The following is a 26,094-nucleotide window of genomic DNA, read 5'->3' on the forward strand; positions in this document are numbered from 1 at the left end:
TCTCAACCATGCCAAGTTTTGCCCCTTTATTAATTGGTCTTAATGAGGGCGCCACTGGAAGATAAGACTCGGCCTTTCAGAACTGGCGATGTTGTAATAATATTTCAAGGTCGTTGAAATTGATAAGAGTGAGGAAATTGAGGGATTAAATTTATTATACACAAAAGTCAAATTCATATAATTATTGAATTTTATTCACTAAATAACCATTATGCCCACCGGGCTTTTATATTACTTATAATTACTTTTAACAACAATTGTCCACCGAACTTTTTTTTCTTTCTAACTAACGAGTCCCCTGGACTTTTATAACTAATTGGCCACCGACCTGATCCCCTGGATCAATTATTAAAACTTTGCCCCTTGAATTTATACGAAATTGGCCACCGGCCTGATCCCTGGGAAGGCCCGTGAGTCCAGAGCTTGGATGTTTGTGGAGGTAAGAATGGATGGAGAAGCAAGAATGTGAGAGTGAAATAGAAGGAGTGAAGCGTGCGAGTTAGAGTGGAAGATTCAAGTGTAGCAGTTGTGCAAGTACCGACGAGTAAGAGAGTTGAGATTCGGAGCCGCTCGTGAATGAGTGGACCCAGTAGTCAAATTTGGAGTCTTGGAGCGAGTGGTGGTGAGTCGGAAAGCCGCCAAGGTGGGCCTCGACTGCAATCCTGGACTAATGTCGTTTTTGGAGCCTGTGACTCTGCGTATTGTGCTCTGGGAGCCGTTTGTCGCAATGATTGTCGTCCCAGATTACCGCATTACTTATTTTTATTTTAATAATTCATCCGGGAAGTGTGTCGAGTGTTGTTTGTTGTCATCGAGAGGCTCCCGATTTTATATCCAGGTATTTATTTGTTTGATGGACCGAGGGTACTAGGCCGTTGGCCTTTTGGGCCCTCACCGTCGTTCCCGCGTCCCCTATACGATATTTTACACTCATGCCATAAATGAAAGGAATAAAAAAATTTTATAAATTTTTTAGTGATTTTTGGAAGGCTGTAACTTGGTGAAAAATAATCGTATCGAGATTTTAAAAAAAGTGTAACAGGGTAAAATGAGTTATTTTATCAACCAAAATCATGATATTTAACTGATGGTCATTTACCCTACGCGTAACCCCAAACGAGCAATCGATTAAGTTTTTCGACTTGTCACCGGGTGCGCTAATTGATAATACTCGAAAACTAGGCCCAATCACAATTAAGTAGAGGAGTAGTTTTCCGATAACAACCGAAGACAACCGAGTGAAATTATTAAAAACGGAAGACAGCAGCGGAGACCACACATTACCGGCAGGACAGCGTAACTATCGAGACGAAGAGAGAGCCGGTAGCAACCATCCAAACGTAGACTCAGGGTTAGCAACCGTACGATAAATATCGTACAACTACGATAATTTTAGATCATCGTACGATGTACGATCACATAACAGTATCGTACGTAAAAAATACGATACTTTTAGATATTAAAAAAATAAGAATGAAAATAAAAAAATTTGGGAGATAAAATTTTTGAAAATGTACACCTCTGCACGCGCTTATGATAAATTTCCTGCAGGTGTCTCTAGCTACATTGAACTAAGCGAATCCAATACTTTACTAATATGTTGATTGGTGTCAGCTGTGAGCTGCAATAACCTGTAATATGATATAAATAAGTTGCATTTTTAAGAAATTTTTTTTATTTATTTCTACTGTGATTTGAAGTTATTATTTTTATTGGTGAAAGATTTTGTTTAAGCTGAAATGTAAGTATACAGCCATATATTAACTGAGTTATTTTACTCTTGTTTTATTTAATTTAATTTTCGTTTTTTGTTTTGTATTGTAGGATGGGCTCACAACATCAAGACGCTAATGAAAATATTGTAACTGGTACTTTGCTCAATACCCCACCAAAGAAAAAAGAAAAATTGTACAAAAACATCACTTGCAAAAATTTAGAGACGCTTGGCTGAATGATAATGATTATAAAACATGGCTTGCTAAGATTCCAGATGATCCTTACAAAGCTAAGTACCGAATATGCAATGTGAGCTTTACGGCAGAGTTAACTGTGTTTGAAAATCATATCAAATCTCAAAGTCATCAACGTCAACCGCTCGAGCACCAACCGAAAATAAACTCATTTCTACAGACACCTGAGATAAATACTATAAGCGAGGCTTCTCGTAAATTTGAAATAAAATTGTGTGCTTTTTTTGTTGATCGTAACCTATCGTTCAGAATTTTGGATCATTTAACACCTTTAATTAAAGAATGTGTACCTGACTCAGCGATTGTGAAAGGTGTTCAATTGAAATCAACGAAAGGTGTTGCAATTATAAAAAACGTGATTAGTGAATCTGAAAAAGAACAGTTACAAAATAAGTTCAAGTCGTCTTTTCAGTGTTCTCATAGATAAGTGTACAGATATTGCTGCAGTTGAAACAATGTGAATTATTGTTCGGTATTATCGTAGATTCAGGCATTTATATTTCAAAATGTATATGCCATTCGCTACACTTATGCGCTAGCAAAGCCTGCAAAGGATTACCTCGAAGCTGTGAAAGCTTAGCGCGTAACATGTATAACAAATTTAAAAACAGTGCTAAAAGACAACATCAGTTTCAAGAATTCCAACGATTTCTTGATATTGAAGTCCACAAGATCCTACGGCCTTCAGAAACACGTTGGCTATCTCTATACGGAGTTGTAAGAAGAATACTCGAGCAATTGGATGCATTAAGGTAATTTGGTAGTCAAACCTCCAACAGTTAACCCTTACTTTAATTATGATAATTTCAAAGATTATATTTTCAAGCCCTTGAAAACAAAAAACCAGAATTTTTTACCACGCCGTTTAAAAAATATAATTAATTAAACTTTCGTGAAAATACATAGGCTCTTATGGCTGTCTTTATTCAACTTAACAGGAAGTTGACAGTTTGTAAATAAGTGGCACAGTTAACCTAGGCGAAAAAACTATTCAGTCTATGATATAATATCTAAAATATCTACCTACAAAATTTCGAAACAATTTACCTCATGGTTTTTTTTTAATTAATTTTTTTGTGTGACAGAAAGATTTCTGTCTTTGTTTTGTAACCCATTCTGCGCCCCTCTTATTTATACTAGGGAAAAAATGTGTGTCTGTTACATTTATCGTATTATCATGTACTGTCAAAAATTTACCGGGATTATAAGGTTATATTTACTACACATACACGTGACACACATTAAACTGTCAAAGAAACTAGTGTAAACAGAAGTACCAACTTTCATCAAATAACAACTGTTGGTACTGTCTAGTTGCAGTCAAAATAATTTATGTAATTTGAAAAAAAAAATATTATTATTTTTTTCTACATATTAATTATAGCTTATAAAATATAGTTACTAATTATCGTAAATTATTATGGACTTTATTGAATGATTAAAGTCAAAGAAAAAAAAAAATTTCGACATTGTTTTGACTCCGGAATGCGGCTACCAAATTACCTTAAACTCTTATTTTCAAACGCAGATGTTTACGGTGCGATTACGTGAAGTAGAACAGATCGTTTAAGCTCTTAATGACCCTTGTTACGTCCGATTAATATTTATAATTTTCAAAATAATTTTTTTTTATTCATAAAATTTTATAACATACAATGAGCCACGCGAACAGCAAAATACCTGTTAAGAAAAATCTTAGTGGGGAGAATAATGCGTGCGCCGATCAAAATGGAAAATATGGAGGGGCTGATAAGAAAATTTAGGGCCCAGAAACAAAAAGAAAACTCTCGCTCTCTTCTGGCTGCAATCATCAAAGTGTGAACAAGTTTTTTTTATATACAATGAAGAAAAAGAAAAGGAAAAAAGTTAGTTAAACGAGTATAAGTACTACATCATGTATTCGCCCAGAGAAACCAGGTACAATTAAAATATTAAATAAATTAAAAATGTTCAGTTTAAAATTAAAATTTTAAATGAAAGTTTAGAATGTCCAGTTAATTATATCAGAATTACAAAATTAAAATTCGAACACGTGTAGTGTGAAATTAAAATATTAAATGAAAGTTTGAAATATTCAATTAATTATATCAGATTTACAAAATAAAAATTCGAACACGTGTAGCTTAAAATCAAAGTGTTAAATGAAAGTTTTAAATATTCATTTAATTATATCAGAATTACACAATTAAAATTCGAACACGTGTAGTTTAAAATTAAAATGTTACATATGAAAGTTTGAAATGTTCAGTTAGTTATATCAGAATTACAAAATTCAAATTCGAGCATTTGTAATTTAAAATTAAAATAGTAAATGTAATTTTGAATGTTGTAAATTAGAGTCGGCTGACTAGCCACCTGTCTTTGGATTATAATTGAAATTTATTTGAATCAGGAGGTAATTCCAACATTGTAATTAGAAGCATAATCTCTAAACCTCAACATTTTTGTAATCGAGTTGATAATATAGTTAGAATTAAAATTTTAATATCGTTCTATTAATAAAAAAATAAACCTATTCTCCTTAATAAAAGATCTCTGGGGTTCCCGGTCTATAGGCTTCGGCTTGGGCCAAATACCCACAAAAACATTAATTTATGTGAATTCCTGACATAACACCCTCTTATAAAACTATTTTATTTATTTTTTGATTGGGTATTGCCCAAATTCACGAAGTTGAATTAATTATTCCAATCAACATCCGTCGTTTTCACAAGCCTTTGGGATAAAATGCGCATTGGTTATCTAGAACTCTTAGAATCATATCTACGTAAATCGTATGTTTATCGGACAAACTTGGAAAACCTCGACCCATGTAATGAAGAGAACCGTCTGCATCTCGATCACATATACGCGTAAAAGTATTGGATACGCTGAGCAAGCCTGAAATTAATGCTAATGAACAATTAAAGCTTGATTTCCGAACTACCTGTATTCAATTTTTTAAGGTTGGCTGTAACGAAATAAAAAAGAGATTTGATTTCAGTGACCCAGTTCTACAACTTGTATCAAATTTGAGTCCAGCAAAAGCCATATCACGACAAACTCGAGATTTCGTACCAAGCTTGCTGCCTCTTATGAGAGTCGTACCATGCATCGTTTTTCCTGACCAATACCAAGATATTGACAATGAGTGCAGACAACTGCCTTTTTTCGAAATTCCAGAAGATATGAATTTGGACGATGATGTTGATGTATTTTGGGCAAAGCTATTAATGTGTGATCAAGGCGATCAAGGTCTTACATTTAAAGATCTTGCTAAGTTTATCCTTGACGTCATTTCTTTGCCTCATGCAAATGCTGACTCTAAGAGACGTTTCAGTCAGGTCAATTTGATCAAAACTAAAACAAACAATAAATTAATAACTCCGACTATCAATGGTATACTGTTAGCAAAGCAACGTGTACGGGGTGATTGCGTCAGTTTTGAGCCATCAAAATTAGAGTATAGCCGTATGACTAAATCTCAAATGTATCCAAAGAAACGTGTAATTGAAACTACTAGCGAGACGATTCAAGATTTATATGAGAACAAAGAAGATTTCGAGGCTTTCGATGACATTATAATACCAAATAACTTTTAACTTTTAATGTTTATTCTTGGCTGTAAATACATGAATAAGCATTAGTTTTTACTTTTATTTATTATATAATGTATTTTATGTTCTACAAAAGTCAGTAATATTTACGAATATACGTATAAATTTATGTAAAAAAAAAATACTGCAAAGAGTAATATATGACAAATGTTTGTTTTAATTTTAATGTCAATATTGATAAAAAGTTTGGAATATCCAAAAGTACATGCCTTGAGCATTCATGCACGGGAAAAAATGCTGGAGTAGAATTTACCACACCAAACTAGTAAAAATTTTACTACACTTTGTGGTCGCCGCAATGACAACTGTAGTAACATAAGCCACAGTGTGCGTGATATTTTACTACTATAGGAGTTCTGCTTACTACTGTAATGTGGTAAAACTTTGTAGTTTCCACAACTACTCAATGTAGTATAAAATACTTATTTTGTGGTTTTGGGAACTACACAATTTTATATGAATTGGTATCTGTTACTATTTTTGGAGTATACAATACCAGATTACTTGTACAATCTACTCCAATATGTGGTAAAATGATTGAAAGAAGAAAATAACAGCGCCACCTATAACTTTTTTACTCCATTCTGTGGGTATTCTCAATTTGTGTCATTGTATCCCTAGTAGAAATAATCGAGTTTTCACTCGATATAAACCAGTAACTGGCCAGTGATATCGAGTAAAAACTCGAAATCGCGCCACCTACAACTAAGTCATAAACATTGGTCACACCGACACTGTACCTTCACTAGTGTGTGTGTCTGTTTATTTTTTTCTGTTAACCTGTACGCGTCATTGTTTTAAAAAATATTAAAAAACAGTGTGAATTAATTAAAATTTGTGTATGTTAACGTGGAAATATTTTACAAAATATATTACAAAATGGATGCGGTAAAACAAGTTGACACAATAAATGAATATTTTTTTAATTTTCTTCAATGAAAAATAATTACTTTATTGTCAGATTTATTGTTGTTATTCTATTAATCTAATGATGTTATTTATTTCATAATATAAATAAATATAAATTAAACGTTTTTGTCATATCGTTTATTTAACATTATTTTTATTTTATTTGACAATTTTTTATAACCCTTGATAACCTCAATATTCAAAATTGATAGTTTCACTGAAGCCGCCATGTTTTGCTCGATCTCTAGTAAAACTGGCCAGTTACTTGACAGAAACTCGATATTACACTGGCCAGTTACTGGTTTAAGTCTAGTTAAACTGGCAAGTTACTGGCTAAAAACTCGATGTCATTTCTACTAGGGATTTATTATTATAAATAATATTATAAAACATTATAAATAATAATATATATAATTAAAAATATTTATATACATAATTAAAAATCGAGGCGTGCAATTATAATTTATATAATTTAAAAAAAATATATATATAACAAATATAATACAAAAAAATTTGTTTTGTATTACCTGTCATTCTTCCTTTTGCTTACCTCACCTACAACTTCTATTAAATTTTATTTCTATGCTCTTATCAGTGAATCGTGATTTTAATGCAATTTTTCTAATCATTGCCTATTGAGTATTTGTTATTTATTAGAATTGTAACTTTTAAATCGATGTTTTTTATATTTTCTATTAATAAAAATTAATACTTAATTATTCTAAGTTTATGCTTATACGAGAATTTATTAATTACAAATATATTTTTAAAATTATCATTATCGGGTATTGATAAAAAGTAGGCTTTTGAAATTTAAGTCCTTATTATTTTAAGTTATTTATTAATAAATTCATTTTTATATCATTTTAATTTGATATACTGTAAGTCTGAAGAATCTAAGAATAATTTTTATATTTTTATAACGTTTTCAATATCATAAAAACTAATGATCGTTATCTAACAGATATTTAATTAATACATTACGAATAAAATATATTCTACTATGTTGTGGAGTAAAATGAACCACAGTGGTTATTTAATGCTAGTTCTTATTACTACTTACTGTAGTAAATGGTACTACAGGTTGTGTACCACAGTGTACTAGTAACTGTTACTAAACGTGTAGTTATCCTATATATTACTAGTCAGTGTAGTAAATGGAACTCCATTTGTAGTAAATTTAACTACACGTTTTTTTCCGTGTGTGAATGATACTCAAGTGAAGTAAAAGTTTATTACATATACAATAATTTTTCATTGAAAACCTTTATATTATTTTGAATTTTAACATATTTTTTTGTATCGACTGTTAATAAAAACAAAATTAGATTATAAATTTTTAAAATACCTGCCATTTTACCTAAGAAACGCCAGCTGCTAGTATGTATACTTTAGTATAGGTATATTTCGTGCCATCTATCGATACTATCGAAAAATAATCGATACATAGAAAACGATAAGTAAAAAAAAAAAATACAAATAATCTTGGCTATGTTCACTCTTGAAATAATTGTATATTTAAAAAAATATGGCTGCTCAAAGGGTAGAATTTGTCGTGTTATGCCTATCTAAAAATATTAATTTTAATTAAACCATAAGATATTTAGCTGCCATTTACAAAAGGGGTCTTCGCATTAACTATACGAAGATATTAAAAAAATGAAGTTGGAAAATTGTATTTTTCGAAAGTTATAGTGTTTACTAGCCCATCCCGAGTCGAAATCTGAAATGTGGTTTTAGCCTAGATACCCTCAATTCTTTTGTTAACAGGCCTGCCGTTCACAGTTGGGCGGTAATTTTGATCTCCATGCCCTCAAAGTAGCATTAGGAGGGTAAAATCATACTTCCAAAGTGATTTTAGAACTCTGATTCTATCTTCCATTGCCTAAAATTTAATTTAAGACAGCATTTTGTTGGTCATAAATTTTTCAACTTTTGTCAGTCGATTAAATTTTTTTAAGTCCAAAATAAAACTGTAAAATTATTATGGACTTAGAAAATTTGTCAACTCTTTTAAAGCCATTGAATTTTCCTTAGTCCCAAATTTTTTCTTATATATGTTTATTTTATCCTGACGGTTTTGAAATTTCAATTAAATGAATATTCATTTTATCCAATCGATATTCAAATACTTTCTTATAAGAAAAATAATAACTATTTTTAATTAATAGTTTAAGTATGTTTCCAAAATTCGAAAAAAAGAAAAAAATATGTCTACTATGGTCTAAATAAACTATTTACCATGCACACTCTTATAAACCAAAAGAAAATTATGTTCAGATAAAAATTATGAATATACGTTGACTTTTTAAAAAAAGTAATTAACTCATCAAATATAGTAAAGTAATTGACTCATCAAATTTCTTTTTTTTAATTTAATAAATTTTGATAAATTAAAATAAATAGATATCTGAAACGATGGCTTAGTTAAAATATTCATTATTTATTGTTAATATATTTGAATACAATTAATTTATTCAAGCTTTTCAGTATTAATTGGCACAGTTATAAACATACGATCACCAATTTCCATTGAAATATAAATTGATGTTAGAATCGATTCTGACATCGTTTTTTTTCTTATCTTTTGCTAGCGTGATTGTTAATACTTGTTTTATCTTTATACTATAAATTAATTTACAAATATTTGTAACGTTTTTTATTTAAAAATTCGCGACTATGGCAGCCATTTTAATCTTATAGTTGATATCCCCTTCGTTCCCCTTACCTACCAACGAGGATCCGATAAGAATCTCTTCCACAATTAAAAAGTAGGTTTTGGAGGGTATTTTTACATTCCTGCCGACTGTAAATTCACCCTACATTTGGTAAAAGCGGCCAAAACTCCCAAAGTTAGGTCAGATTTACAGTTCTGCTCAATAGCTTGCCTTATTGCTCGAATGTGATTTTACCCTCAATACCCTCATATAACCATGATTTCAGCCTCAATAACGTAATTTAGAATATGGAGGGCAAATCCACATTTCAAATTTTGACTCGGGATGACTCCTGAGGAATTTAACGCGATAAGTCACTAAAAACAGATATTTTATAGAAAAATCGTAATTAGTCGACTTAAAAATGTATAAAATCTGTTGTTTAATCATTTTTCTTTGTAACAATATATTTTTTATGTATCATTTAAGTGTATTTATAAATTTAGAAACAATTTAATATGACGAAATCGAGTTTTTCATTGTCAGGCGAGTATAGAGCATAGCCTCAGCGCTTCGCGCTCAAGGCATGCAATATTTAATTTATTTAATTTGAATTTACTTTTACTTCTTAAAATTTTTAAGTAACTAAATTTTTGTGTCTCCAAGTAAAATAATGCGAGAAATGATGATAAAAAAAAACTATTTTCAGGCGCAAAATATTTTTACAAGGACGACCATTATAACATTTCATTTATCATCAACGGTATTTTGCAGAAAAATTCTAAATACGATAATCTTTGTTGAAATACGATAAAATTACGGCCCTGGTACGAAAGGCGCCATCTCCAGGGTTGCTAACACTGCGTAGACTGCCGATTACCTGAACATCAGGTAACTATATAAGTCGGACTTGGCTTCTAAGTGTGGAACCAAGCGATTACTCCAGAAACTTATTTATCAGAATACCAGGCACGGGGCCGTTATTCTTGAATATCTCAGTATTAATTAATCTGAATAAGCAGGTATTGGAGTAATAAAATCAAGAGCATAAACTGCGAGCATACCGAGACGAAACAAGGAAAAGAACACGAGACGCCAAGGACCAGTACAGACAATCCAAAGTACACCAACAAGACAACCAAGACAACCTTATTAATTAATCAGCGAAGAAATAAGTTCGTCAGCCAGACGCTAAAAAAATCTAGTGATCTTGAAGCTCCTATAAAAATTCAGGCAACATGACCGGATTTACTGTGTCGTAAAATTTTCCAGGCAGGTTGTGTAAAGCATTCGCCGGAAAATCAATTGCGATCAAGTCAAAATTAACTAGTCATTAATATTAGGATAAATTAATTCATAAATTATCATCGATCAAAGTTTTGCTAAACAATTAAATGAACAAGTTTTGTTCCTTTACTTGTGTAATCATAATCAAAATGAAAAAATAATTTTTTTTCGAATTCTTTGATTTTTTTTGTCTTTTTTGAAATTTTTTATTTTTTTGTCATTTCCTTGCATTTGCTAAGTCACCAATACAAAAAGTTGAGAAAAGTCGAAAAAAAATTATTTCTTCATTTTGATGATGATTACACAATGAAAGGAACAAAACTTGTTCCTTTAATTGTTTAGCAAAACTTTGATCGATGATTCCCCAAAAACGATTCGATAGATCAATTTGAAAACTTACACGGTTATTGAAGGTACATTAAGCTAAAAAAGTTCCTGGCAACATTATTTTTTTTATCGACATTTGCAGAGTAGCGGTTGATTTACTAAAAAACCAAAAAAGTCATTTTTTTGTACTTACTTCTAATGGGTGTTAAAAATAAAAAAATTTTTTTTTTTCAAAAAATGATAGAGGGTCTTGTAGGGCATATATTCAAGTTTTTAACGCCGCCCTTCAACTTACTGTGCGATCATTGGTACCTGAAATATCGAGGATCAAAGCCAAAAGGATCATTTTTTGTTTGAAGGCTGATATCTCTGCGACAAATCGTTCTTCAAGGTTAAAAAAAAGCCAAATTGAAGCTGAATAAATTTGCCAAGCGATCTATGCATTGGCTTAGTTAAAAGAATTTTTCTGCGGTCCGTAGGCTTGTCGGAAAAAAAAAAAATTCCGAAATTTTTTCTCTCGTGGTATTTCTCATGTTTGCGCAATAGCTGGAGCTCTTAAAAAATTAAAAAAAAATGCACCAAAGCTAGAGATTTCAAGCTATAAAATGCTTTTTTTAAAATCTCGATACGATTATTTTTCACCGAGTTACAGACTTCCAAAAATCACTAAAAAATTTATAAAATTTTTCTTTTTCTTTAATTTTTTGCGTTAGTGTATAAGAATCAATATGCTAACTTCTAAATAAATATATATGTCGATATATATGTAAATATATATGTGAATGTATATGTGAAACGTATGTTGAGAGATATATTTTAAATTTAATTGTGAATTGTGGAAAAATTTTTAATAACATTCTACTATACGTAAACACATATATGGCAGACATATGTCTGATGAGAATCATATATATAAATCATTTCACAAATGCCGGTGGTAATAAATAGCGTGACTTAATTGATACAAACAAATTGAACTCTGTTCGGCACAAGGCCCGGTAGCTCAACTGCAGAGTACTCGCGTGAGAACGAATTGGTCTGGGTTCGATTCCAAGCTCGGGCAAACCAAATTATTTTTCTTTAATTATTAATAAGCCCTACACTAAGTAATCCTTTCCTGATTAATCCCAAACCGTTTCCTGTACCAATTTCCATAAACAAACAAAAATTCCGATGCTTGTCGACTAAAAAATTACTTTTGAAAAGAATTGTTGTATATATATTTAGTGTTTCAGGTAATATTAAATATAATAAGTAAATTATTTAAACCAACTAATTACGTTAAATAAACATTTTATTTAACGAACGTATTTAACACAGTAAAATTTGAGAATACATAAGAAAATGCTTGGATGCGTGTATGCAGTTCAGCGGTATAACTTATTGTGTCTGTACAAATAAGGTAAAGACGGAAAACGGAAAAATCGATGTTCGACGTAGATTGCCGAAATTAATCAATCGCTTTGCATTGTAGCAACGCTACAGACGCTACTTTGGCGACGATACTTTAGGATTAGATTGCAATAATAATCACTGCCTAAGTCGCCAACTACCAAAGAGTGAAACGTTGTGAGAGATGATGAGAAGAGGAGCGATAGAAGAGGTATTTGTGGGGAGAGAGACGTTTCGTCTAAGTATACGATAGCTGAGACTCCTCAGTTAGGTGTGACTATCGTATACCCCACCTAAGACACCGTGTTAGAAGTTACATGTTGGAAATGTTATATATTGAAACAGGTGTGAGGACGAGATATTGCAAGAGGCGAGTTGTACAGTGCCATCTCGCAGAGTGAAGCCGAACCACCTCATACATACACGCATTTCTATACATATTATTGGGTGTGCTTTGAACTACGCAGTCTAATTCTTATTTTAATAAAAATTGAAAAAATTGAAAGAATTTTTAAATGACAGGACGGTTAAATCGCTATTCATTTGTAACGATCGTTACACGTCCATTAGAAGTAAGGACAAAGAAATGCCTTTTTTTGGTTCTTTACACGAAAAGAATTTTCGTATAAATATTGCGATGTTATTTATTCTAAAAATTACTCGAAATTAAGTAATCTAAGGCCATTACGACTTTTTACTTTTGAATGACGAAATGTTAATCTCTCAGTGAGTAAAAATCAATCAGATTAATTTTTACTCACAGTAACGAGTAAAAATTACACCTAGCGGCTGTCTAAATAAATTCTCACTAATTTAATTCTTTATTTTTTATTTACTCGTATTATTTACTCGTAGATTACTGTTTAAATAATTAATAACTTATTAATTATACTGATGAGAGGATGAGAGGATCTGGTGTGTGTGAATTGCTCGGGTTAGAATAATTTTATTTAACACAAATTTATAGTAAATAATAACAATAAACATTTTATTTACACTATGTACACGAAATGAGATTTATTATCATGAGAAATGCACTCATTAATGAATATTAGTCTTTATTTTATTTAATTAGCCCTCGCGTTCAACACGTAGCCAAGATGGCGACTTGGCGGTAACAATGCCGGTACACGTTGTGATAAGTAATAATTCTGAGATTAACTGAGATTCACTTATGAGAGCAAAAATATTATAAATAATAATTACTTTTAATTATTATAAGCAGAGTTTAACTATTTACTTACTGAGAGCACACTGGATTACTTAAAAAATGCGAGATTTTAAAAAGCACGATTCGTCTGCAATGAATAACTGCAAGCAATATATTAGAGAGAGAACGTTAGTAGTGTGAGTGAGATAGAGCTTCCGTCTTCTTCATCCCCACTCAAGCAGTCTTTCGGTGAGAATGCAACTAGCGAAGCCGCCTATACTGATCAGCTGTACTATCGATCATGAATCCGCCGTGAGAGCGCGGGAGATTTGAACATTCTCCCAGCCTTCTCCTACTCGTTGGAGAAGTTAGATGATCCATGAAAATCTTCCGTGAATGATGAGATTGGCAATAGCACGAGTTTGTTGATGGGTCGCTTAAGAGTTGAAGGTGATGTCTTGATAGTCCAGTCGAGTTAAGGATTAGTGCTGGTGATAATTCCTGGCCGACTAATTTTTCCACAGAATGATTCAGAATATGCTAAAACTACGACAACCGAAAAAATCCACCAAAAAAGTGCGTCGCAAATATGTTTTTTTATAACAAAATGGTCAAAATTCCGGTTTAACACAAATATCTAACAAACTATAGCACATGGATAAAAAAAACCCTTAATAAAACTTAAAGAAAAAGAAATAATGAATAAAATGAGCCCTCATTTAAGTTCTTACGAGCTGTAATTTGTAAATTATTTAAATGTTAATTAATTTTCTCGTCAACTCGATGTTATTTTTTATACATCAGCTGTCCCGACGTCGAAACTTGCCGAAGTGTGACGATGTATGACGAAGCTGCTCGCGCGCTCGTTCGGGACATTTAAAATTCGAAAAATTACTTTTTATTTTTTAGCTGAAAGTCATTAATATTTCATTTAACGAAAAAATTAAATAGTAATTAAATTTTTATTCCTATAAAAAATAATTAAATGGTTCAATTCTTAGCTTAAATGTTTTCAAACAATATTAAAAATTAAAAATATGTTCTTTTCCGTAATTTATTTTATTTTTTGTCACAATCGATTGCCTATTTTTTCAAATTTCTTAAAATTATTAATAAAAATTATCTTATAATTATATATATTTTTCAAATTTTAAATGTCCCGAACGAGCGCGCGAGCAGCTTCGTCATACATCGTCACACTTCGGCAAGTTTCGGCGTCGGGACAGCTGATGTATAAAAAATAACATCGAGTTGACGAGAAAATTAATTAACATTTAAATAATTTACAAATTACAGCTCGTAAGAACTTAAATGAGGGCTCATTTTATTCATTATTTTTTTTTCTTCAAGTTTTATTAAGGGTTTTTTTTTATCCATGTGCTATAGTTTGTTAGATATTTGCGTTAAACCGGAATATTGATCATTTTGTTATAAAAAAACATATTTGCGACGCACTTTTTTGGTGGATTTTTTCGGTTGTCGTAGTTTTAGCATATTCTGAATCATTCTGTGGAAAATCTAGTCGGCCAGGAATTATCACCAGCAAGAGTTACTTTTTGGACCTAACTCGACTGGACTATGAGAGTAACAACTCTAGTGAGACCATTCGCACCAGGATGCAATTGGATGACACGAGCGAGCGGCCATTTTGTTGGTGGGTACCGCTCGTCTAAGAGCAATACAAGTGATCCAACGGTTATGTTGTGATGAGATGTATTCAATTTTGATATAGATTGATGAGATTGTAAGCATTCTGTTGACCATCGATCCCAGAAATGCTGCAAGTGCTCTTGGATATGCTGCAGATGTGAGAGCCTTGATGATGAGATTGGTGTGAGATATGGTTCCGGGATGGTGTCGATAGCAGCTCCACGGATGAAATGTCCGGGTGTGAGAGCAGTGAGATCGTCCGGATCCTCTGAGAGTGCGCTGAGAGGACGAGAAGTGAGAACTGCTTCGACTTGAATGAGAAACGTTGAGAAATCTTCATAGGTAAGAAGCGTATCAGCGATGGTTCGCTGAAGATGATATTTAATTGATTTTACGGCAGCTTCCCATTTTCCGCCCAATTAATTAATGTAACGGGACCTAAGTCCGCCTCCGCCGACCGGAAGCCGATACCTCGCCCTTTTGGGCATACTCGCGTTGCGTGTGGTCCCTATCTTTAACACTACCATATATTATAAAAGCGAAATGTGAGCATAAGCTCACATTAACTTACCCATTAGGCATGCAATGCATGTGGGGGTCTCACCAACAACCACCACGAGTCCGACCTCATTCGGACCCAAACACTCCTCCCATTTCTGGTCGAAGCGGGGCTTGGAATGGATCCCCCATGGTACCAGACTTCAGCTCTGGTGAACTGCTCGCTTAGGATTAGTGGTGGGGTGCGCAAGTTCTTCCCCAACCCATAAGGGCTACCTCCACTAGGAATATAATCACCAAGATTTCGAACACGCCATTATAAATACTTGCTCTCATCCATCACTTAGTGATCTCTAATCTGCGAGCTTTTTGTGGCCGCCATGATGTTTTAAGGCACAAAATGGCGGGGGTTACCCACTCGCCACCATTTTCCGCCCATATGAGGAGCCCCAGGAGGGTTGAACATCCACTGAGTTCCATCATTGGCAAGATGCTGCTGTAGATGAAATGATTCTTTGAGAGCGCCGGTGAGAAGTTGCTTGAGAAGAATATCGGCATCCTTGTACCACAGTCACTTCGAAGTGTGCGGCGAATTCCCCGTCGACTAGTGAAACGGCGGAATGCTTTGAGAAAGCCTTCAGTGGAGTAGTCGGTGACAACTTCCAGATGAACGGCTGATGTTGAGAGACACACAAAGACAGCGATCCAGCCCTTGTAGCATCTGGTACCGTGACCTTGGTAGAACTTCAAAGACACTGGACCTGCGTAATCGACTCCAGTGTTCTCGAAGACGAGAGATGGTGAGACTCGATGAGATGGAAGTTGACCCATGAGCTGTTGAGATCCGACTCCCCGCATGCGCGCGCAGGTGAGACAGCGATGAATAAAGTTTTTGACTGGTGCTCGTCCACCAAGTATCCAGCAGTTTTTGCGCACATGAGACAATGTGAGTTGAGTACCTCCATGCAAAGTGCGTATATGAGAGTCTGCGATGATGAGACGTGAGAGCGTACAATCCTTGGGAAGGATCGCTGGATACTTGCTGTCAGAATCCAACGTAGAGTTCTGAAGACGGCCTCCGACTCTGATGAGACCAGCTTGGTCGATGAATGCCGTGAGTCGGGTGAAGCAATGGTTGGCCAACGAACGGTGGTTAATTGTGTGCCATTTATATAAGCAAAAACGCGGCTGCCAATGATTCACCATGCACGGGCCAGGATAGTTAGCCATTTATTTGCCAATTATTGCAAACTAGGCATCGGCCGATTTATGGGAAAATTTCGAAGCTCGGCGACTTTGTATGGGAATGTAGAGTCTACACTACCGCCACTTTAGTATAGTACAGTTAGCTTTCCCAAGAGAATTTTTGCGTTAAGCCGTGAGCGCAGTTGCTGTTGGTTCAAACGTCTACGCTTATTTGCCGCAACACAACAAAATACACTGGCCACAAAAATTAAGGGATAGAAAAAAAATCCGAAATTTTTAGGTGATTTTCAACATGCTGTAACTCGGTGAAAAATGATCGTATAAGAAAAGTAAAAAAAGCAAATTGTAGTCTCAAGTTTCTAGTTTTCAGATCTAGACCTCAAAATTTTTTATCATGTGCGGTTCCGGAGTAATCATAAGAAAACCAACGAAAAAAAAATTTCAAAATTTTTGCTGGTCTTTCAATACCTCTATGGGCGTCAATAAATTTTTTTGAATAATCCGACCGTATAACTTTTCTAGGAAATTTTATGCCTTTTAATTTGGCGGCCTGGAAAAGTCTCTACGACGATTTGGCGCCGAGTTATCATTGATCAAAGCAAAAAAGTCCATTTTGGCTTTGATAATCAATAACTCCGGATGTATTGGTCGTACAGAGAATGGAAGCAGGGTTCTGAAAACTGGAAAACATTCTCTATAAGGCAAAACTAGTGGCATTTTATAGAAAAATTTTTTTTAAAGCGATATTGTTTAGTAAAAAACAGGTCAAAATTCACAAATTTAAGGATATTCGGAAATCTTGCTATAACTTTGGATATAACCGATGAACAAAGGATATTTTCGTCTTTTTTTCAACCTCAAAGTGTCCTGAAAAAACCCTAATATTTTCAAATCGCTGCGATTTTTCTTTCTTAGTGCCCCGAAGCTTTAAATTTATCGATTTTGTCAAAAATCACCATAATTGGTAGTTTCTCGGTTTTTGTTCATTTTTTCGATTTGAAAATGTTTTTTTTTCCGATAACCTTCATTTCCTTGATCAAAATGATTGGTTGTAGAAAAAAATTTAAAAAAAAAATTTTGAAAAATTTTTTTTTTCCAAAATTTTTTTTTTTGTTGTACCCGCTATGATTTCCCTACAAGACCCTCTCATCATTTTTTGAAAAAAAAAAAAAATTTTTTTATTTTTAACACCCATTAGAAGTAAGTACAAAAAAATAACTTTTTTTGGTTTTTTAGTAAATCAACTGCTACTTTGTAAATATTGATAAAAAAATAATGTTGCCAGATACTTTTCAAGCTTAATGTACTCCCAAAAACCCTGCAAATTTTTGAATTGATCTACACGGAAAGAACGAGATTGGACTGGGTACAATGTCGGATGGTACTGAGTCCCATCTGGTGTGAAAAAAATTTACACATTGGACCTGCTACAATCTACATTGTAGTGGCTACAATGTACATTTAACTCAGTCCAATCTGAGATTGTACTCAGTTCCATCCAAGATGGGGCTGCGTAACATGGGACTGAGTCGAATCCCGCGTGGTGGTGGCTACGATCTTACATTGTAGTCAGTCCAATCTATAGGATGGTAACCAGTCCTATGTTACCGATGGGACCTATTTAAATCTAACATTTATTCAGTTACCATGCTACATTTAACTGACTACAATGTAGGATGGGACTCAGTACCATCTCACATTTATAAATTTAATGCCGTTAAAGGTTACTTTATTTGAATTTACATAGTTTTATTTTTCAGTGCAGTACAAGTGTTCATGTTCATTTGCATATTTTCATCTTTTTTAATTTATATGTGTTTATTATTAGAGTAAATTATTTTCAATTTTTATTCTTTTAATTTTTAAAAGGTAAGTTGCTAAAAGTATCAAATTTTAAACAATTTAATAACGTTTTACATTATCTCAAACACTTTGTCTTCAAACTAACTATTCTTTTTTTTTATTTATTTAATTTATTTTGTATGACGATTAAAATAATTAATGATACTGAAGTTAGCCGACGTCTAATAATTTTTGGATTTTTTTTTAAGCGAGAAATTATGAAAGAAAAAATATTTCCAAAAATTGCACTTATAGTCTTTTAAATTTTCTACATGTGCATATTTTTAGTTTTTTTTTTTTTTTTATTCAAATTTAATTGTTCAAAAAAAATCAAAAAATTTTTAATTGTCTGCTAAATTCAGGATCGTAAATAATTAAGCATATTTTAAATATTAAAAAAGGTTATGCACAATAAAAGTTTAAAACTTTCTCAATTTTTATTTACTAAGTATAGTTTGAATTTTTATGAATTTAATATATTAATTTGATATATTAAATTCATAAAATATATATAATATATTAATTTAATATATTAAATTCATAAAAATTCAAACTATACTTAGTAAATAAAAATTGAGAAAGTTTTAAACTTTTATTGTGCATAACCTTTTTTAATATTTAAAATATGCTTAATTATTTACGATCCTGAATTTAGCAGACAATTAAAAATTTTTTGATTTTTTTTGAACAATTAAATTTGAATAAAAAAAAAAAAAAAACTAAAAATATGCACATGTAGAAAATTTAAAAGACTATAAGTGCAATTTTTGGAAATATTTTTTCTTTCATAATTTCTCGCTTAAAAAAAAATCCAAAAATTATTAGACGTCGGCTAACTTCAGTATCATTAATTATTTTAATCGTCATACAAAATAAATTAAATAAATAAAAAAAAAGAATAGTTAGTTTGAAGACAAAGTGTTTGAGATAATGTAAAACGTTATTAAATTGTTTAAAATTTGATACTTTTAGCAACTTACCTTTTAAAAATTAAAAGAATAAAAATTGAAAATAATTTACTCTAATAATAAACACATATAAATTAAAAAAGATGAAAATATGCAAATGAACATGAACACTTGTACTGCACTGAAAAATAAAACTATGTAAATTCAAATAAAGTAACCTTTAACGGCATTAAATTTATAAATGTGAGATGGTACTGAGTCCCATCCTACATTGTAGTCAGTTAAATGTAGCATGGTAACTGAATAAATGTTAGATTTAAATAGGTCCCATCGGTAACATAGGACTGGTTACCATCCTATAGATTGGACTGACTACAATGTAAGATCGTAGCCACCACCACGCGGGATTCGACTCAGTCCCATGTTACGCAGCCCCATCTTGGATGGAACTGAGTACAATCTCAGATTGGACTGAGTTAAATGTACATTGTAGCCACTACAATGTAGATTGTAGCAGGTCCAATGTGTAAATTTTTTTCACACCAGATGGGACTCAGTACCATCCGACATTGTACCCAGTCCAATCTCGTTCTTTCCGTATACTGAACCGTTTTTCGGGTGGATTGATCAAAGTTTTGCAAAACAATTATAGAAACAAGTTTTGTTCCTTCAATTGTGTAATCATAATCAAAACGAAAAAATAATTTTTTTCGACTTTTCTTAAATTTTTGCGTTGGTTACTCAGCAGATGCAAAGAAAAGACAAAAAAAAAAACTTCCAAAAAATTTCGAATACAAAAGAACGAGACTCACTTTTTAATTTTTCTTTGATTTTTTTTTACATTTTTGCTAATTTTAGCCATTGGGCCAAGTCAACCTTTTTTTTCTGTGCATGATAGTGTAATAGCCGTAGCTCTAGAAAAATTATTATTAGAAGATCTTGAAACTAGAGATTTCAATCTTCAAAATGCTCTTTTTGAAATCTCGATACGATAGTTTTTTACAAAGATTCAATATTCCAAAAATTACTAAAAAGCTTCTAAGCTTCAATTGTTCCTTAATATTTTGCGTTTGTTTATAATCTTGTATTTTAAGTAATCTATAGTAAACTTGAAAAACTGTTTCGTTCATAAAAATATAAATTAAGTAATAACTGATTAATACGTATTACTAGTTGGTTCATATTATAAATAATAATTATAGATCGTGGAAAATCTTTTTGATCGTAGATAATCATAGAATAATTGCATGTGATTATTTTCGATAAATAATAGCGATCGAATTATGGTAAACTTTCTTTATAATTTGAATTTCGTAATGAAACAAATTCAATTTGCCAATGATTTCGAAAATCCCGCGGCTCTAGATAAGTTACAGTATTTAACAGCAGCTTAGAATACCGAACTGGCTTTCTAAGAGGTAAAATCTGAGAAAAACGATTTTTATTCCTAACGGATTGACTTCCTATGACTCTATTTAAACATTCGATAAATGTAGTCACCATTTTCTTAAAATGTAAAATCTTTAACTATTTACCAAAAAGACAAAATGTAAAAAGCACGTATCAAGCTGAATTTATGATTCGTATGACTTTTTCTGCTGTTATCTTGAAATCTCAACTTTAGCTGTATGATGTCCACAAAAGCTTCTCCTCCTTTCCTTTGCGCTAACTCACCGTTTTCTCCGGGTGGTGGTAGAATTGGCAGTGACGCGAATGCTACTAGTTGGCGCCGCGACGCGACATAAGAGCAGCAACTGGAGTGTGCTGTGAAATAAAACAAGAGAATAAAATTTCAATATCATATTTTGACGAAATAGGGTCACGTTTATTCTTAAAATTAACATTTTTTCAGTATTAAATTAACATTTTTATTGAAATACGTATAAAAAGATAATGGTTTAAAAATTTGTTAATTCTGAAATTTTTGTTTAACGAATGAAGTCGTAAAATCAGTAACATGTGTTTTTATATTATTAACTTAAAACCCACTTAATCAAAACAACAATCAAGAAAAAGGTAAAATCAATTGATTTAAATTAATAAGAGAAAAATTCATTTTATGCAGTTATTTTGTAATGATTTTTTTGAAATTTTCTTATTTGATTAATTTTTGTATCAAGTGTCATTTCTAAGTTGAATTTTGTTTTTGAGCTTTTAAAACAATCATAGCGAATTGTCGATAGAATACTAATATTCTATGAATATTTCATTTTCTTGTGAATTTTCTGTGACTTTTAGGTTCAGAAAAATATTTTATTTTGTCGTTTTGATTTGCTTATACTCATTTATTACATCTTAATGGCAAGTTTTTCGCATATCGAAGCTGTTTGGTGAACAAAATGTGACAAAAAAAAAAATATAAAATTCATTATTGAAGTTTTTAGAAATTCTGTTAAAAGTGGTTCATATGATCAGTTAAAAAAAACATTACATTCTTGACGAAAGATAATAATTAAAAATATAACAACCATTCATAAATAAATATAAGAACTAAAAAAAAAGTTAATTCAGTTGTTGATGATCTCAGAAATATTATTATTCTCTTTTGTAAAAATGACTTATGAAATTTATTTTTCAGTTAGAAATGGTATTTTAAAATTGTAAAAAATTTCAGTACATAATAATAATTAATATACGAGATAAAGAAGTATCAATTATAAAAATGGATCTAATGTGACATTAAATTACCAAAGATATAGTCAGTAATAGAGTGCCCTTTATGAGACGTCAGCTCTCTTGTGACCAATTCATGTTTTTCTGATAATTATTGCAGTGAACTATATAATGTAATTAATAAATCAAAGAAACCGGCTTGTTAGCGATGGTGAATTACGAACAAAAGTATTCAATTATATTTACTTAAGAAGAAATGCTTTAGATTTCTGTAGATCTCATAATAAATTGTAAAAAATAAATAAAAAATAACCAATAAATCATAAGTATTCGAATTCTGCTGATCTCGTGAGATCTAGGTAAAGAATTTTATGGGCAAAATTACCTAAAATTTTAGAGTAACGATGAGACGATTTGATATGCTAATGAATTAAACTCTTTGTTTCAGTGATTGTAAATAAAATATCCGTAAAATATTTTCTATAAGATACTTGTTATTGCTGTACTACACAGAGAGAAATGACTCTCAAAAGCTTTATTAATTAATAGAAAAAAACAAAAACATTTTTACCCTAGCATATACCGTACTTAAAAAAGTTCATTTTTTTTTTTGAATTAGTGTGATTTACATTTATAATATTCGTAGTCTAGTATAAAAAAAAAAATTAAAGTCGTATTTCAAGAACTAAGTTTTGTAATTTATAAGAATTGTTATTTAGTACACCGTAAAAAAATTTTTGGACCCGGTGTAGTGTGAATGGGTTGGTGTAAAAATTTCGGTGTGAAAATTACACCAAATATAGTGTTACATTTAGGCGGTGTGAATTAAAAATTTTTTTATAACTGCTGCCTTTAAAGTTCAATATTCGAGCGTCGTGTGGCGCGAGTAAAATAGGTCTTTCTCTCGATAGCTCGACGAAACTATAGAACGATGTCGAAAAATCAGCTGTTGGACTTTTCAGCATGATTTTACTGTGCTGAAAAGTAATTGCCTATAGGAAATGTATACAAATTACCTAGCAACCGTCGTTCACTCGAGTTAGAAAAAGATAGTGATACTTTTTTCTCCATATACTCCTACTGTCGCATTTATCCTGAAATTCGCACATGCGCAAATAGAAAGACGACAATTGGAAACCTGCATAGTGATCATATGTTTCTTATTCTTATTGAATATCATAACTTGTGTGTTTGTATTGTGAAAATAATATTATTATCATATTAATAATCGTTCAATAAAAATTTTCACACTATTAAAAACAGTCAGAGATTTTAATTAATAAAATTAATAAACTAATTAATAGAATTCAATTGAAAAATAAAACATGAATAGATTGTTATTATTTACACTTGTACAATTGTTTATATTTAGAAGGTAATTTTTTATTCTTTAAATGATTGAATTCCTCTCGATTAAACTTTAAAGGCAGTCGTTATAAAAAATATTGTTCGATACAAAGGATTAAAAAGAGGGATACGGTATGCATGTATTGTCAACACTCGTCTAGGGATATGTTACATTCACAACGAGAACTCGTACCTACATCTCTCTCGCACTCGCTTCGCTCGTGCGAGAAAGATGTATGTACTCGTTCTCGTTGAGAATGCGGCATAACCCAAGACTTGTGTCGCCAATCCAAGCATGCCGCAAACCCTCTTTTTAATCCTACGTATCGAAAATAGCTATTATTCAACTCATGCGCGCTATTCACGTTTTATCATGCCTAAAATGCGAACCCTAAATGGCCGTTTACCGACTGGTGAGAAATTATTTGTCAAAACGCAATAAAGATGTCTACTATCCCGGCCATTGTGACGTAATGAAAATAAACGTAACTATCTTTCAAGCTCTTACTGAATATGGGGTAATTACAATTCCCTGTTGTTACCCATTGAGTAGCCAAAGTTGTGATGCCGAATGTTTTTTTTTTTCACCATGTCACTAAACAGCTATTGAGACTTCGCTTTTTAGGCGATTAATAAAACGTGAATAGCGCATATGAGTTGAATAAAACTATGGGCGCAACATGTAGGGTAAGTCATAATCCGTCACTCGCGATGTGTTTAGCACTCGTCTCCGGTGCGCAGTATGCACTCGCTTCGCTCGTGCCTGCGCACCTGCGACTCGTGCTAAACGCATCGCGCTGACACATTATGAATCACTTACCCTACTAGTTACGCCAATAACTATATTGAGTACGTAGTTATAAATATTCAATGATCGTTTGTTGCTCATTAATCAAAATAACAACGAGTAACACGGATTAGTGTAAAAAAAGTAGATTACATCGTGTTAAAATTACACTCTTTTGATTACACTAAAATGGATTAAATTGTATACCAGTATAAGGACAGTTTGCTAAGGAACAATTTTGACTCGGTATTGAGTCGATTTATTATTCCATTAATTTCAAATGAATTATTTTAATCTAAGAAACCAGTGCTGTCAATAAATTTTATGATGCCAGCATTATAATTTTCGTATACTAAAAGAAAAAAATGTTTTTTTTTTTTAAGTAGTAAATAATAGTTACATAAGACCTTCACTGCCGCCTACAGTATCATTAATTAATATGATATTGTTAACCGTTTTAGAAAAGTAGAGTTGAGATGACTATTTGTAAGAATAACTATTTTTAATTCTTACGAACGACTCAACGTTCTCACCACGACTTTGCATTAATTAAATTTCATAAATTTACAATTATAAAGTCTCCCGATGAAAAAAGATTTTATACAATTGTATAAAATTATATACAAAAAATGGCCCGATCCAATTGTATACCACTGTATAAAAATTGTATACAATTCTATACAAAATGTATACAAGTCTATATAATTATATACAATTTTATACAAATTATATACAATTCTATATAATTATATACCGTGTACGTGGCCTGGAGACGTGTGCTGAAATCATTGTGCTTGCCGGATAAAGACTATCTGAGATTCCTACTGTGCACTATGTTTTATTCAACAATTGCCTGATTAACGCGATTAATGCAATCTGCGAAGCGAAGTCCGTGGCTGTTTAGCGACACGGTGCACTCACAAAATTGGAACAAACCATCGGCTTTAAAATTCAGAATTCATATTTAATTGATTTAAAATTTACTCCGATGTTTTAATTATTAATTTCAATATTTATTATCAAAATAAATACAGCACAACCACACGGTATAACCTACTCCCCATATGATGAATTGAAGTAACCAGATTTAGTGTACTAGCCGTTCAACATGGATTTTGACAGAAAACTTAAAGTCGTTCAACGAGTTCCCTCGATGTTTAATAGATGGAACTCAGTAAAAATCTTGAGAAGCGTGGTGAAACGTCATTTCAACACTCACTTTTCAAAACGCCGGTGGAAGTCGAGGACATTTATTTTGATTTTACTCAACTTCTTTGAACCGGTCGATAAACAGCTGTTTAGGGTTCGCAACGCAGATGTCATAAAGCGCGCAAATCAGGCCTGCGATGAATAAAATAGCATACACTCCTTGGACAGTAAATAAGAGAGCCTCAGATCACATGTTTGTTGACCTCGGCTTCGCCTCGGCCAACAATTACATGAGTTCTGAGACATTTCTTACTTTACTGCCCTAGGTGTGTAATATAGAGGAGGGAGGGGCAAAAGGGGGTACTTAAGGAAATACCAAGTTTTCGAGGACTCAAATACGCTAAATCTTTTTTTTTTTAATGATATTCAAAGTAAATAGAAGAAATTTTCAGTTACCGTTGAAAAAAAAAATTTTTCATTTCTGCGGGCAAAGTGGGGTACCCCCTAAAAAAGGTAATAAAAAAAATTTCTGGATTTTGAACGAATTTGATTAAGTTGAATTTTTTTGTAAGTAATTTACCGGAAGAAAAATTATATTTTACATGTTTATTGGATACAAAAGAAGAAAGAAAATTTTTAATAGTTTTTGTTATAAAACAAACGTCATTAATATTTTTCAACTGACAATTGATTTTTGAAAAAGTTTACCGAAAAAAATTCAAAGTAACGTTTAATTATATTTACAGAAGTGATTTTGGAATGTTTAAAAACCATTTAAAATATAAAATTTTTTTTTATCAAATTTA

The 26,094-nt window shown here is 31.9% G+C and overlaps 1 protein-coding gene across 5 annotated transcripts in view; it reads left to right on the forward strand.

Moving 5' to 3' along the window:
* Positions 1 to 633: 633 nt before the first annotated feature.
* Positions 634 to 26,094, forward strand: part of LOC130674123 (probable G-protein coupled receptor B0563.6) — a 142,607-nt gene continuing 117,146 nt past the window's right edge. For 3 of the 5 annotated variants that reach the window (XM_057479384.1, XM_057479404.1, XM_057479409.1), the window contains exon 1: positions 21,134 to 21,408. The gene's annotated coding sequence lies outside the window, so the exon portion shown is untranslated. Of the gene's footprint in view, positions 839 to 1,613; positions 1,742 to 1,824; positions 2,723 to 21,133; positions 21,409 to 26,094 lie in introns of those variants that run through there. The other 2 variants (XM_057479390.1, XM_057479399.1) reach the window with 2 other exon arrangements.

The sequence above is a fragment of the Microplitis mediator genome, chromosome 1, assembly GCF_029852145.1.
Source record: "Microplitis mediator isolate UGA2020A chromosome 1, iyMicMedi2.1, whole genome shotgun sequence".
Lineage (NCBI taxonomy): Eukaryota > Metazoa > Arthropoda > Insecta > Hymenoptera > Braconidae > Microplitis > Microplitis mediator.